The sequence below is a fragment of the Chiloscyllium plagiosum genome, unplaced genomic scaffold, assembly GCF_037043375.1.
Source record: "Chiloscyllium plagiosum isolate Xiang-an unplaced genomic scaffold, Cpla_swu_hap1 HiC_scaffold_39, whole genome shotgun sequence".
Taxonomy (NCBI): Eukaryota; Metazoa; Chordata; class Chondrichthyes; order Orectolobiformes; family Hemiscylliidae; genus Chiloscyllium; species Chiloscyllium plagiosum.
The window spans coordinates 100,386,431-100,400,980 of NW_028270177.1; positions in this window are offsets into that span (position 1 = coordinate 100,386,431).

The following is a 14,550-nucleotide window of genomic DNA, read 5'->3' on the forward strand; positions in this document are numbered from 1 at the left end:
AGAATGTGTGTGTGAGAGAGAATGTGTGTGTGAGAGAGAATGCGTGTGTGAGAGTGAGAATGCGTGTGTGAGAGAGATTGCGTGTGTCAGAGAGAATGCGTGTGTGAGAGAGAGAATGTGTGTGAGAGAGAGACTGCGTGTGTGAGAGAGAGAGAATGTGTGTGTGAGAGAGAGAATGTGTGTGAGAGAGAGAATGTGTTTGTGAGAGAGAATGCGTGTGTCAGAGAGAATGCGTGTGTGAGAGAGAGAATGTGTGTGCGAGAGAGAATGTGTGTGAGAGAGAGAATGCGTGTGTCAGAGAGAATGCGTGTGTGAGAGAGAATGCGTGTGTGTGAGAGAGAGAATGTGTGTGTGTGAGAGAGAATGCGTGTGTGAGAGAGAATGCGTGAGTGAGAGAGAGAATGCGTGTGAGAGAGAGAATGCATGTGTCAGAGAGAATGCGTGTGTGAGAGAGAGAATGTGTGTGAGAGAGAGAGAGAATGCGTGTGTGCGAGTGAGAATGTGTGTGTGTGAGAGAGAATATGTTTGTGTGAGAGAGAGAATGTGTGTGTGAGAGAGAGAATGTGTGTGAGAGAGAGAATGTGTATGTGAGAGAGAGAATGCGTGTGTCAGAGAGAGTGCGTGTCTGAGAGAATGTGTGTGTGAGAGAGAATGCGTGTCGGAGAGAGAGAATGTGTGTGTGAGAGAGAATGCGTGTGTGAGAGAGAATGCATGTGTGAGAGAGAGAATGTGTGTGTGTGAGAGAGAATGTGTGTGTGAGAGAGAATGCGTGTGTGAGAGAGAGAATGCGTGTGTGTGAGAGAGAATGTGTGTGTGAGAGAGAAATGTGTGTTAGAGAGAGAATGTGTGTCTGAGAGAGAGAATGTGTGTGTGAGAGAGAATGTGCGTCAGAGAGAGAGAGAATGTGTGTGAGAGAGAGAAAGCGTGTGTGCAAATGAGAGAGAATGCGTGTGTGAGAGAGAGAGAATGTGTGTGAGAGAGAGAGAATGCGTGTGTGCGAGTGAGAGAGAATGCGTGTGTGCGAGAGACAATGCGTGTGTCAGAGAGAGAGAATGCGTGTGTGAGAGAGAGAGAGAGAATGTGTGTGAGAGAGAGAGGATGCGTGTGTGCGAGTGAAAGAGAATGCGTGTGTGAGAGAGAATGTGCGTGTGTGTGAGAGAGAATGTGTGTGTGAGAGAGAATGTGTGTGTGTGAGAGAGAGAATGTGTGTGTGTGAGAGAGAGAATGCGTGAGAGAGAGAATGCGTGTTTGTGAGAGAGAGAATGTTTGTGAGAGAAAGAGAATGCGTGTGAGAGAGAGAATGAGTGTGTGTGTGAGAGAGAATGCGTGTGTGAGAGAATGCGTGTGTGAGAGAGAGAGAATGTGTATGTGAGAGAGAATGTGTGTTAGAGAGAGAATGTGTGTGTGAGAGAGAAAATGTGTGTGTGAGAGAGAATGTGTGTGTGAGAGAGATAATGTGTGTGAGAGAGAGAATGTGTGTGAGAGAGAGAGAATGTGTGTGTGAGAGAGAGAATGTGTGTGAGAGAGAGAATGTGTGTGTGAGAGAGAGAATGTGTGTGTCAGAGAGAAAGCGTGTGTCAGAGAGAATGTGTGTGTGAGAGAGAATGCGTGTGTGAGAGAGAGAATGCGTGTGTGAGAGAGAATGCGTGTGTGAGAGAGAATGCGTGTGTGAGAGAGAATGTGTGTGTGAGAGAATGTGTGTGTCAGAGAGAGAATGCGTGTGTGAGAGAGAATGTGTGTGTGAGAGAGAGATGTGTGTCAGAGAGAGAGAGAATTGTGTGTGAGAGAGAATGTGTGTCAGAGAGAGAGAGAATGCGTGTGTGAGAGAGAGAATGTGTGTGAGAGAGAGAATGCGTGTGTCAGAGACAATGCGTGTGTGTGAGAGAGAATGTGTGTGAGAGAGAGAGAATGTGTGTGTGAGAGAGAGAATTTGTGTGTGAGAGAGAATGTGTGTGTGAGAGAGAATGCGTGTGTGAGAGTGAGAATGCGTGTGTGAGAGAGATTGCGTGTGTCAGAGAGAATGCGTGTGTGAGAGAGAGAATGTGTGTGTGAGAGAGAATGCGTGTGTCAGAGAGAATGCGTGTGTGAGAGAGAGAGAATGCGTGTGTGAGAGAGAGAATGCGTGTGTGTGAGAGAGAATGTGTGTGTGAGAGAGAGAATGTGTGTGAGAGAGAGAATGTGTGTGAGAGAGAGAATGCGTGTGTCAGAGAGAATGCGTGTGTGAGAGAGAGAATGTGTGTGTGAGAGAGAATGTGTGTGAGAGAGAGACTGCGTGTGTGAGAGAGAGAGAATGTGTGTGTGAGAGAGAGAATGTGTGTGAGAGAGAGAATGTGTGTGTGAGAGAGAATGCGTGTGTCAGAGAGAATGCGTGAGTGAGAGAGAGAATGTGTGTGAGAGAGAGAATGTGTGTGAGAGAGAGAATGCGTGTGTCAGAGAGAATGCGTGTGTGAGAGAGAATGCGTGTGTGTGAGAGAGAGAATGTGTGTGTGTGAGAGAGAATGCGTGTGTGAGAGAGAATGCGTGTGTGAGAGAGAGAATGCGTGTGAGAGAGAGAATGCATGTGTCAGAGAGAATGCGTGTGTGAGAGAGAGAATGTGTGTGAGAGAGAGAATGCGTGTGTGCGAGTGAGAATGTGTGTGTGTGAGAGAGAATATGTTTGTGTGAGAGAGAGAATGTGTGTGTGAGAGAGTGAATGTGTGTGTGAGAGAGAATGTGTATGTGAGAGAGAGAATGCGTGTGTCAGAGAGAGTGCGTGTGTGAGAGAATGTGTGTGTCAGAGAGAATGTGTGTGTGAGAGAGTGAATGTGTGAGTGAGAGAGAATGCGTGTGTGTGAGAGAGAATGCGTGTCGGAGAGAGAGAATGTGTGTGTGAGAGAGAATGCGTGTGTGAGAGAGAATGCATGTGTGAGAGAGAGAATGTGTGTGTGTGAGAGAGAATGTGTGTGTGAGAGAGAATGCGTGTGTGAGAGAGAGAATGCGTGTGTGTGAGAGAGAATGTGTGTGAGAGAGAAATGTGTGTTAGAGAGAGAATGTGTGTGTGAGAGAGAGAATGTGTGTGTGAGAGAGAATGTGCGTCAGAGAGAGAGAGAATGTGTGTGAGAGAGAGAAAGCGTGTGTGCAAATGAGAGAGAATGCGTGTGTGAGAGAGAGAGAATGTGTGTGAGAGAGAGAGAATGCGTGTGTGCGAGTGAGAGAGAATGCGTGTGTGCGAGAGACAATGCGTGTGTCAGAGAGAGAGAATGCGTGTGTGAGAGAGAGAGAGAATGTGTGTGAGAGAGAGAGGATGCGTGTGTGCGAGTGAGAGAGAGAATGCGTGTGTGAGATAGAATGTGCGTGTGTGTGAGAGAGAATGTGTGTGAGAGAGAATGTGTGTGTGTGAGAGAGAGAATGTGTGTGTGTGAGAGAGAGAATGTGTGTGAGAGAGAGAATGCGTGTTTGTGAGAGAGAGAATGTTTGTGAGAGAAAGAGAATGCGTGTGAGAGAGAGAATGAGTGTGTGTGTGAGAGAGAATGCGTGTGTGAGAGAATGCGTGTGTGAGAGAGAGAGAATGTGTATGTGAGAGAGAATGTGTGTTAGAGAGAGAATGTGTGTGTGAGAGAGAGAATGTGTGTGTGAGAGAGAATGTGTGTGTGAGAGAGATAATGTGTGTGAGAGAGAGAATGTGTGTGAGAGAGAGAGAATGTGTGTGTGAGAGAGAGAATGTGTCTGAGAGAGAGAATGTGTGTGTGAGAGAGAGAATGTGTGTGTCAGAGAGAAAGCGTGTGTCAGAGAGAATGTGTGTGTGAGAGAGAATGCGTGTGTGAGAGAGAGAATGCGTGTGTGAGAGAGAATGCGTGTGTGAGAGAGAATGCGTGTGTGAGAGAGAATGTGTGTGTGAGAGAATGTGTGTGTCAGAGAGAGAATGCGTGTGTGAGAGAGAATGTGTGTGTGAGAGAGAGATGTGTGTCAGAGAGAGAGAGAATTGTGTGTGAGAGAGAATGTGTGTCAGAGAGAGAGAATGCGTGTGTGAGAGAGAGAATGTGTGTGAGAGAGAGAATGCGTGTGTCAGAGAGAATGCGTGTGTGTGAGAGAGAATGTGTGTGAGAGAGAGAGAATGTGTGTGTGAGAGAGAGAATTTGTGTGTGAGAGAGAATGTGTGTGTGAGAGAGAATGCGTGTGTGAGAGTGAGAATGCGTGTGTGAGAGAGATTGCGTGTGTCAGAGAGAATGCGTGTGTGAGAGAGAGAATGTGTGTGTGAGAGAGAATGCGTGTGTCAGAGAGAATGCGTGTGTGAGAGAGAGAATGCGTGTGTGAGAGAGAGAATGTGTGTGAGAGAGAGAATGTGTGTGAGAGAGAGAATGCGTGTGTCAGAGAGAATGCGTGTGTGAGAGAGAGAATGTGTGTGAGAGAGAGAATGTGTGTGAGAGAGAGAATGCGTGTGTCAGAGAGAATGCGTGTGTGAGAGAGAATGCGTGTGTGTGAGAGAGAGAATGTGTGTGTGTGACAGAGAATGCGTGTGTGAGAGAGAATGCGTGTGTGAGAGAGAGAATGCGTGTGAGAGAGAGAATGCATGTGTCAGAGAGAATGCGTGTGTGAGAGAGAGAATGTGTGTGAGAGAGAGAGAGAATGTGTGTGTGAGAGAGAGAATGTGTGTGTGAGAGAGAATGCGTGTGTCAGAGAGAATGCGTGTGTGAGAGAGAATGCGTGTGAGAGAGAGAGAGAATGTGTGTGTGAGAGAGAATGTGTGTGAGAGAGAGAATGCGTGTGTGAGAGAGAGAGAATGTGTGTGAGAGAGAGAATGCGTGTGAGAGAGAGAGAGAATGTGTGTGTGAGAGAGAATGCGTGTGTGAGCGAGAGAATGTGTGTGTGAGAGAGAATGCGTGTGTGAGAGAGAGAATGTGTGTGAGAGAGAGAATGCCTGTGTCAGAGAGAATCCGTGTGTGAGAGAGAGAATGTGTGTGAGAGAGAGAATGCGTGAGAGAGAGAGAGAGAATGTGTGTGTGTGAGAGAGAGAATGCGTGTGTGAGAGAGAGAATGTGTGTGAGAGAGAGAATGCATGTGTCAGAGAGAATGCGAGTGTGTGAGAGAGAATGTGTGTGAGAGAGAGAGAATGTGTGTGTGAGAGAGAGAATTTGTGTGTGAGAGAGAATGTGTGTGTGAGAGAGAATGCGTGTGTGAGAGAGAGAATTTGTGTGTGAGAGAGAATGTGTGTGTGAGAGAGAATGCGTGTGTGAGAGTGAGAATGCGTGTGTGAGAGAGATTGCGTGTGTCAGAGAGAATGCGTGTGTGAGAGAGAGAGAATGCGTGTGTGAGAGAGAGAATGCGTGTGTGAGAGATAGAGAATGTGTGTGTGAGAGAGAGAATGTGTGTGAGAGAGAGAATGTGTGTGAGAGAGAGAATGCGTGTGTGAGAGAGAGAGAATGTGTGTGAGAGAGAGAATGTGTGTGAGAGAGAGAATGCGTGTGTCAGAGAGAATGCGTGTGTGAGAGAGAGAATGTGTGTGAGAGAGAGAATGCGTGTGTCAGAGAGAATGCGTGTGTGAGAGAGAGAGAATGTGTATGTGAGAGAGAATGTGTGTTAGAGAGAGAGAATGTGTGTGTGAGAGAGAGAATGCGTGTGTGAGAGAGAGAATGTGTGTGAGAGAGAGAATGTGTGTGAGAGAGAGAATGCGTGTGTCAGAGAGAATGCGTGTGTGAGAGAGAGAGAATGTGTATGTGAGAGAGAATGTGTGTTAGAGAGAGAATGCGTATGTGAGAGAGAGAGAATGTGTGTGAGAGAGAGAATGTGTGTGAGAGAGAGAATGTGTGTGAGAGAGAGAATGCGTGTTTGTGAGAGAGAGAATGTTTGTGAGAGAAAGAGAATGCGTGTGAGAGAGAGAATGAGTGGGTGTGTGAGAGAGAATGCGTGTGTGAGAGAATGCGTGTGTGAGAGAGAGAGAATGTGTATGTGAGAGAAAATTTGTGTTAGAGAGAGAATGTGTGTGTGAGAGAGAGAATGTGTGTGTGAGAGAGAATGTGTGTGTGAGAGAGATAATGTGTGTGAGAGAGAGAATGTGTGTGAGAGAGAGAGAATGTGTGTGTGAGAGAGAGAATGTGTGTGAGAGAGAGAATGTGTGTGTGAGAGAGAGAATGTGTGTGTCAGAGAGAAAGCGTGTGTCAGAGAGAATGTGTGTGTGAGAGAATGCGTGTGTGAGAGAGAGAATGCGTGTGTGAGAGAGAATGCGTGTGTGAGAGAGAATGCGTGTGTGAGAGAGAATGTGTGTGTGAGAGAATGTGTGTGTCAGAGAGAGAATGCGTGTGTGAGAGAGAATGTGTGTGTGAGAGAGAGATGTGTGTCAGAGAGAGAGAGAATTGTGTGTGAGAGAGAATGTGTGTCAGAGAGAGAGAATGTGTGTGTGAGAGAGAGAATGTGTGTGAGAGAGAGAATGCGTGTGTCAGAGAGAATGCGTGTGTCAGAGAGAATGCGTGTGTGAGAGAGAGAATGTGTGTGAGAGAGAGAATGTGTGTGAGAGAGAGAATGCGTGTGTCAGAGAGAATGCGTGTGTGAGAGAGAATGCGTGTGTGTGAGAGAGAGAATGTGTGTGTGTGACAGAGAATGCGTGTGTGAGAGAGAATGCGTGTGTGAGAGAGAGAATGCGTGTGAGAGAGAGAATGCATGTGTCAGAGAGAATGCGTGTGTGAGAGAGAGAATGTGTGTGAGAGAGAGAGAGAATGTGTGTGTGAGAGAGAGAATGTGTGTGTGAGAGAGAATACGTGTGTCAGAGAGAATGCGTGTGTGAGAGAGAATGCGTGTGAGAGAGAGAGAGAATGTGTGTGTGAGAGAGAATGTGTGTGTGAGAGAGAATGCGTGTGTGAGAGAGAGAATGCGTGTGTGAGGGAGAATATGTGTGTCAGAGAGAATGCGTGTGTGTGAGAGAGAATGTGTGTGAGAGAGAGAATGTGTGTGAGAGAGAGAATGTGTGTGAGAGAGAGAATGCGTGTGTCAGAGAGAATGCGTGTGTGAGAGAGAGAGAATGTGTATGTGAGAGAGAATGTGTGTTAGAGAGAGAATGCGTATGTGAGAGAGAGAGAATGTGTGTGAGAGAGAGAATGTGTGTGAGAGAGAGAATGTGTGTGAGAGAGAGAATGCGTGTTTGTGAGAGAGAGAATGTTTGTGAGAGAAAGAGAATGCGTGTGAGAGAGAGAATGAGTGTGTGTGTGAGAGAGAATGCGTGTGTGAGAGAATGCGTGTGTGTGAGAGAGAGAATGTGTGTGTGAGAGAGAATGTGTGTGTGAGAGAGATAATGTGTGTGAGAGAGAGAATGTGTGTGAGAGAGAGAGAATGTGTGTGTGAGAGAGAGAATGTGTGTGAGAGAGAGAATGTGTGTGTGAGAGAGAGAATGTGTGTGTCAGAGAGAAAGCGTGTGTCAGAGAGAATGTGTGTGTGAGAGAGAATGCGTGTGTGAGAGAGAGAATGCGTGTGTGAGAGAGAATGCGTGTGTGAGAGAGAATGCGTGTGTGAGAGAGAATGTGTGTGTGAGAGAATGTGTGTGTCAGAGAGAGAATGCGTGTGTGAGAGAGAATGTGTGTGTGAGAGAGAGATGTGTGTCAGAGAGAGAGAGAATTGTGTGTGAGAGAGAATGTGTGTCAGAGAGAGAGAATGCGTGTGTGAGAGAGAGAATGTGTGTGAGAGAGAGAATGCGTGTGTCAGAGAGAATGCGTGTGTCAGAGAGAATGCGTGTGTGAGAGAGAGAATGTGTGTGAGAGAGAGAATGTGTGTGAGAGAGAGAATGCGTGTGTCAGAGAGAATGCGTGTGTGAGAGAGAATGCGTGTGTGTGAGAGAGAGAATGTGTGTGTGTGACAGAGAATGCGTGTGTGAGAGAGAATGCCTGTGTGAGAGAGAGAATGCGTGTGAGAGAGAGAATGCATGTGTCAGAGAGAATGCGTGTGTGAGAGAGAGAATGTGTGTGAGAGAGAGAGAGAATGTGTGTGTGTGAGAGAGAATGTGTGTGTGAGAGAGAATGCGTGTGTCAGAGAGAATGCGTGTGTGAGAGAGAATGCGTGTGAGAGAGAGAGAGAATGTGTGTGTGAGAGAGAATGTGTGTGTGAGAGAGAATGCGTGTGTGAGAGAGAGAATGCGTGTGTGAGGGAGAATATGTGTGTCAGAGAGAATGCGTGTGTGTGAGAGAGAATGTGTGTGAGAGAGAGAATGCGTGTGTGAGAGAGAGAGAATGTGTGTGAGAGAGAGAATGCGTGTGAGAGAGAGAGAGAATGTGTGTGTGAGAGAGAATGCGTGTGTGAGCGAGAGAATGTGTGTGTGAGAGAGAATGCGTGTGTGAGAGAGAGAATGTGTGTGAGAGAGAGAATGCCTGTGTCAGAGAGAATCCGTGTGTGAGAGAGAGAATGTGTGTAAGAGAGAGAATGCGTGAGAGAGAGAGAGAGAATGTGTGTGTGTGAGAGAGAGAATGCGTGTGTGAGAGAGAGAATGTGTGTGAGAGAGAGAATGCATGTGTCAGAGAGAATGCGTGTGTGTGAGAGAGAATGTGTGTGAGAGAGAGAGAATGTGTGTGTGAGAGAGAGAATTTGTGTGTGAGAGAGAATGTGTGTGTGAGAGAGAATGCGTGTGTGAGAGAGAGAATTTGTGTGTGAGAGAGAATGTGTGTGTGAGAGAGAATGCGTGTGTGAGAGTGAGAATGCGTGTGTGAGAGAGATTGCGTGTGTCAGAGAGAATGCGTGTGTGAGAGAGAGAATGTGTGTGTGAGAGAGAATGCGTGTGTCAGAGAGAATGCGTGTGTGAGAGAGAGAGAATGCGTGTATGAGAGAGAGAATGCGTGTGTGAGAGAGAGAGAATGTGTGTGTGAGAGAGAGAATGTGTGTGAGAGAGAGAATGTGTGTGAGAGAGAGAATGCGTGTGTCAGAGAGAATGCGTGTGTGAGAGAGAGAATGTGTGTGAGAGAGAGAATGTGTGTGATAGAGAGAATGCGTGTGTCAGAGAGAATGCGTGTGTGAGAGAGAGAGAATGTGTATGTGAGAGAGAATGTCTGTTAGGGAGAGAATGTGTGTGTGAGAGAGAGAATGTGTGTGTGAGAGAGAGAATGTGTGTGTGAGAGAGAGAATGTGTGTGAGAGAGAGAATGTGTGTGAGAGAGAGAATGCGTGTGTCAGAGAGAATGCGTGTGTGAGCGAGAGAGAATGTGTATGTGAGAGAGAATGTGTGTTAGAGAGAGAGAATGTGTGTGTGAGAGAGAGAATGCGTGTGTGAGAGAGAGAATGTGTGTGAGAGAGAGAATGTGTGTGAGAGAGAGAATGCGTGTGTCAGAGAGAATGCGTGTGTGAGAGAGAGAGAATGTGTATGTGAGAGAGAATGTGTGTTAGAGAGAGAATGCGTATGTGAGAGAGAGAGAATGTGTGTGTGAGAGAGAGAATGTGTGTGAGAGAGAGAATGTGTGTGAGAGAGAGAATGCGTGTTTGTGAGAGAGAGAATGTTTGTGAGAGAAAGAGAATGCGTGTGAGAGAGAGAATGAGTGTGTGTGTGAGAGAGAATGCGTGTGTGAGAGAATGCGTGTGTGAGAGAGAGAGAATGTGTATGTGAGAGAGAATGTGTGTTAGAGAGAGAATGTGTGTGTGAGAGAGAGAATGTGTGTGTGAGAGAGAATGTGTGTGGGAGAGAGATAATGTGTGTGAGAGAGAGAATGTGTGTGAGAGAGAGAGAATGTGTGTGTGAGAGAGAGAATGTGTGTGAGAGAGAGAATGTGTGTGTGTGAGAGAGAATGTGTGTGTCAGAGAGAAAGCGTGTGTCAGAGAGAATGTGTGTGTGAGAGAGAATGCGTGTGTGAGAGAGAGAATGCGTGTGTGAGAGAGAATGCGTGTGTGAGAGAGAATGTGTGTGTGAGAGAATGTGTGTGTCAGAGAGAGAATGCGTGTGTGAGAGAGAATGTGTGTGTGAGAGAGAGATGTGTGTCAGAGAGAGAGAGAATTGTGTGTGAGAGAGAATGTGTGTCAGAGAGAGAGAGAATGCGTGTGTGAGAGAGAGAATGTGTGTGAGAGAGAGAATGCGTGTGTCAGAGAGAATGCGTGTGTGTGAGAGAGAATGTGTGTGAGAGAGAGAGAATGTGTGTGTGAGAGAGAGAATGTGTGTGTGAGAGAGAATGTGTGTGTGAGAGAGAATGCGTGTGTGAGAGTGAGAATGCGTGTGTGAGAGAGATTGCGTGTGTCAGAGAGAATGCGTGTGTGAGAGAGAGAATGTGTGTGTGAGAGAGAATGCGTGTGTCAGAGAGAATGCGTGTGTGAGAGAGAGAGAATGCGTGTGTGAGAGAGAGAATGCGTGTGTGAGAGAGAGAGAATGTGTGTGTGAGAGAGAGAATGTGTGTGAGAGAGAGAATGTGTGTGTGAGAGAGAATGCGTGTGTCAGAGAGAATTCGTGTGTGAGAGAGAGAATGTGTGTGAGAGAGAGAATGTGTGTGAGAGAGAGAATGCGTGTGTCAGAGAGAATGCGTGTGTGAGAGAGAATGCGTGTGTGTGAGAGAGAGAATGTGTGTGTGTGAGAGAGAATGCGTGTGTGAGAGAGAATGCGTGTGTGAGAGAGAGAATGCGTGTGAGAGAGAGAATGCATGTGTCAGAGAGAATGCGTGTGTGAGAGAGAGAATGTGTGTGAGAGAGAGAGAGAATGTGTGTGTGAGACAGAGAATGTGTGTGTGAGAGAGAATGCGTGTGTCAGAGAGAATGCGTGTGTCAGAGAGAATGCGTGTGAGAGAGAGAGAGAACGTGTGTGTGAGAGAGAATGTGTGTGTGAGAGAGAATGCGTGTGTGAGAGAGAGAATGCGTGTGTGAGGGAGAATGTGTGTGTCAGAGAGAATGCGTGTGTGTGAGAGAGAATGTGTGTGAGAGAGAGAATGCGTGTGTGAGAGAGAGAGAATGTGTGTGAGAGAGAGAATGCGTGTGAGAGAGAGAGAGAATGTGTGTGTGAGAGAGAGAATGTGTGTGTGAGAGAGAATGCGTGTGTCAGAGAGAATGCGTGTGTGAGCGAGAGAATGTGTGTGTGAGAGAGAATGCGAGTGTGAGAGAGAGAATGTGTGTGAGAGAGAGAATGCCTGTGTCAGAGAGAATCCGTGTGTGAGAGAGAAAATGTGTGTGAGAGAGAGAATGCGTGAGAGAGAGAGAGAGAATGTGTGTGTGAGAGAGAGAATGCGTGTGTGAGAGAGAGAATGTGTGTGAGAGAGAGAATGCGTGTGTCAGAGAGAATGCGTGTGTGTCAGAGAGAATGTGTGTGAGAGAGAGAGAATGTGTGTGTGAGAGAGAGAATTTGTGTGTGAGAGAGAATGTGTGTGTGAGAGAGAATGCGTGTGTGAGAGAGAGAATTTGTGTGTGAGAGAGAATGTGTGTGTGAGAGAGAATGCGTGTGTGAGAGTGAGAATGCGTCTGTGAGAGAGATTGCGTGTGTCAGAGAGAATGCGTGTGTGAGAGAGAGAATGTGTGTGTGAGAGAGAATGCGTGTGTCAGAGAGAATGCGTGTGTGAGAGAGAGAGAATGCGTGTGTGAGAGAGAGAATGCGTGTGTGAGAGAGAGAGAATGTGTGTGTGAGAGAGAGAATGTGTGTGAGAGAGAGAATGTGTGTGAGAGAGAGAATGCGTGTGTCAGAGAGAATGCGTGTGTGAGAGAGAGAATGTGTGTGAGAGAGAGAATGTGTGTGAGAGAGAGAATGCGTGTGTCAGAGAGAATGCGTGTGTGAGAGAGAGAATGTGTGTGAGAGAGAGAATGTGTGTGAGAGAGAGAATGCGTGTGTCAGAGAGAATGCGTGTGTGAGCGAGAGAGAATGTGTATGTGAGAGAGAATGTGTGTTAGAGAGAGAGAATGTGTGTGTGAGAGAGAGAATGCGTGTGTGAGAGAGAGAATGTGTGTGAGAGAGAGAATGTGTGTGAGAGAGAGAATGCGTGTGTCAGAGAGAATGCGTGTGTGAGAGAGAGAGAATGTGTATGTGAGAGAGAATGTGTGTTAGAGAGAGAATGCGTATGTGAGAGAGAGAGAATGTGTGTGTGAGAGAGAGAATGTGTGTGAGAGAGAGAATGTGTGTGTGAGAGAGAATGCGTGTTTGTGAGAGAGAGAATGTTTGTGAGAGAAAGAGAATGCGTGTGAGAGAGAGAATGAGTGTGTGTGTGAGAGAGAATGCGTGTGTGAGAGAATGCGTGTGTGAGAGAGAGAGAATGTGTATGTGAGAGAGAATGTGTGTTAGAGAGAGAATGTGTGTGTGAGAGAGAGAATGTGTGTGTGAGAGAGAATGTGTGTGTGAGAGAGATAATGTGTGTGAGAGAGAGAATGTGTGTGAGAGAGAGAGAATGTGTGTGTGAGAGAGAGAATGTGTGTGAGAGAGAGAATGTGTGTGTGAGAGAGAGAATGTGTGTGTCAGAGAGAAAGCGTGTGTCAGAGAGAATGTGTGTGTGAGAGAGAATGCGTGTGTGAGAGAGAGAATGCGTGTGTGAGAGAGAATGCGTGTGTGAGAGAGAATGTGTGTGTGAGAGAATGTGTGTGTCAGAGAGAGAATGCGTGTGTGAGAGAGAATGTGTGTGTGAGAGAGAGATGTGTGTCAGAGAGAGAGAGAATTGTGTGTGAGAGAGAATGTGTGTCAGAGAGAGAGAGAATGCGTGTGTGAGAGAGAGAATGTGTGTGAGAGAGAGAATGCGTGTGTCAGAGAGAATGCGTGTGTGTGAGAGAGAATGTGTGTGAGAGAGAGAGAATGTGTGTGTGAGAGAGAGAATGTGTGTGTGACAGAGAATGTGTGTGTGAGAGAGAATGCGTGTGTGAGAGTGAGAATGCGTGTGTGAGAGAGATTGCGTGTGTCAGAGAGAATGCGTGTGTGAGAGAGAGAATGTGTGTGTGAGAGAGAATGCGTGTGTCAGAGAGAATGCGTGTGTGAGAGAGAGAGAATGCGTGTGTGAGAGAGAGAATGCGTGTGTGTGAGAGAGAGAATGTGTGTGTGAGAGAGAGAATGTGTGTGAGAGAGAGAATGTGTGTGAGAGAGAGAATGCGTGTGTCAGAGAGAATGCGTGTGTGAGAGAGAATGCGTGTGTGTGAGAGAGAGAATGTGTGTGTGTGAGAGAGAATGCGTGTGTGAGAGAGAATGCGTGTGTGAGAGAGAGAATGCGTGTGAGAGAGAGAATGCATGTGTCAGAGAGAATGCGTGTGTGAGAGAGAGAATGTGTGTGAGAGAGAGAGAGAATGTGTGTGTGAGACAGAGAATGTGTGTGTGAGAGAGAATGCGTGTGTCAGAGAGAATGCGTGTGTCAGAGAGAATGCGTGTGAGAGAGAGAGAGAACGTGTGTGTGAGAGAGAATGTGTGTGTGAGAGAGAATGCGTGTGTGAGAGAGAGAATGCGTGTGTGAGGGAGAATGTGTGTGTCAGAGAGAATGCGTGTGTGTGAGAGAGAATGTGTGTGAGAGAGAGAATGCGTGTGTGAGAGAGAGAGAATGTGTGTGAGAGAGAGAATGCGTGTGAGAGAGAGAGAGAATGTGTGTGTGAGAGAGAGAATGTGTGTGTGAGAGAGAATGCGTGTGTCAGAGAGAATGCGTGTGTGAGCGAGAGAATGTGTGTGTGAGAGAGAATGCGAGTGTGAGAGAGAGAATGTGTGTGAGAGAGAGAATGCCTGTGTCAGAGAGAATCCGTGTGTGAGAGAGAGAATGTGTGTGAGAGAGAGAATGCGTGAGAGAGAGAGAGAGAATGTGTGTGTGAGAGAGAGAATGCGTGTGTGAGAGAGAGAATGTGTGTGAGAGAGAGAATGCGTGTGTCAGAGAGAATGCGTGTGTGTCAGAGAGAATGTGTGTGAGAGAGAGAGAATGTGTGTGTGAGAGAGAGAATTTGTGTGTGAGAGAGAATGTGTGTGTGAGAGAGAATGCGTGTGTGAGAGAGAGAATTTGTGTGTGAGAGAGAATGTGTGTGTGAGAGAGAATGCGTGTGTGAGAGTGAGAATGCGTCTGTGAGAGAGATTGCGTGTGTCAGAGAGAATGCGTGTGTGAGAGAGAGAATGTGTGTGTGAGAGAGAATGCGTGTGTCAGAGAGAATGCGTGTGTGAGAGAGAGAGAATGCGTGTGTGAGAGAGAGAATGCGTGTGTGAGAGAGAGAGAATGTGTGTGTGAGAGAGAGAATGTGTGTGAGAGAGAGAATGTGTGTGAGAGAGAGAATGCGTGTGTCAGAGAGAATGCGTGTGTGAGAGAGAGAATGTGTGTGAGAGAGAGAATGTGTGTGAGAGAGAGAATGCGTGTGTCAGAGAGAATGCGTGTGTGAGAGGGAGAGAATGTGTATGTGAGAGAGAATGTGTGTTAGAGAGAGAATGTGTGTGTGAGGGAGAGAATGTGTGTGTGAGAGAGAGAATGTGTGTGAGAGAGAGAGAATGTGTGTGAGAGAGCGAATGTGTGTGAGAGAGAGAATGCGTGTGTCAGAGAGAATGCGTGTATGAGAGAGAGAGAATGTATATGTGAGAGAGAATGTGTGTTAGAGAGAGAGAATGTGTGTGTGAGAGAGAGAATGCGTGTGTGAGAGAGAGAATGTGTGTGAGAGAGAGAATGCGTGTGTCAGAGAGAATGCGTGTGTGAGAGAGAGAGAA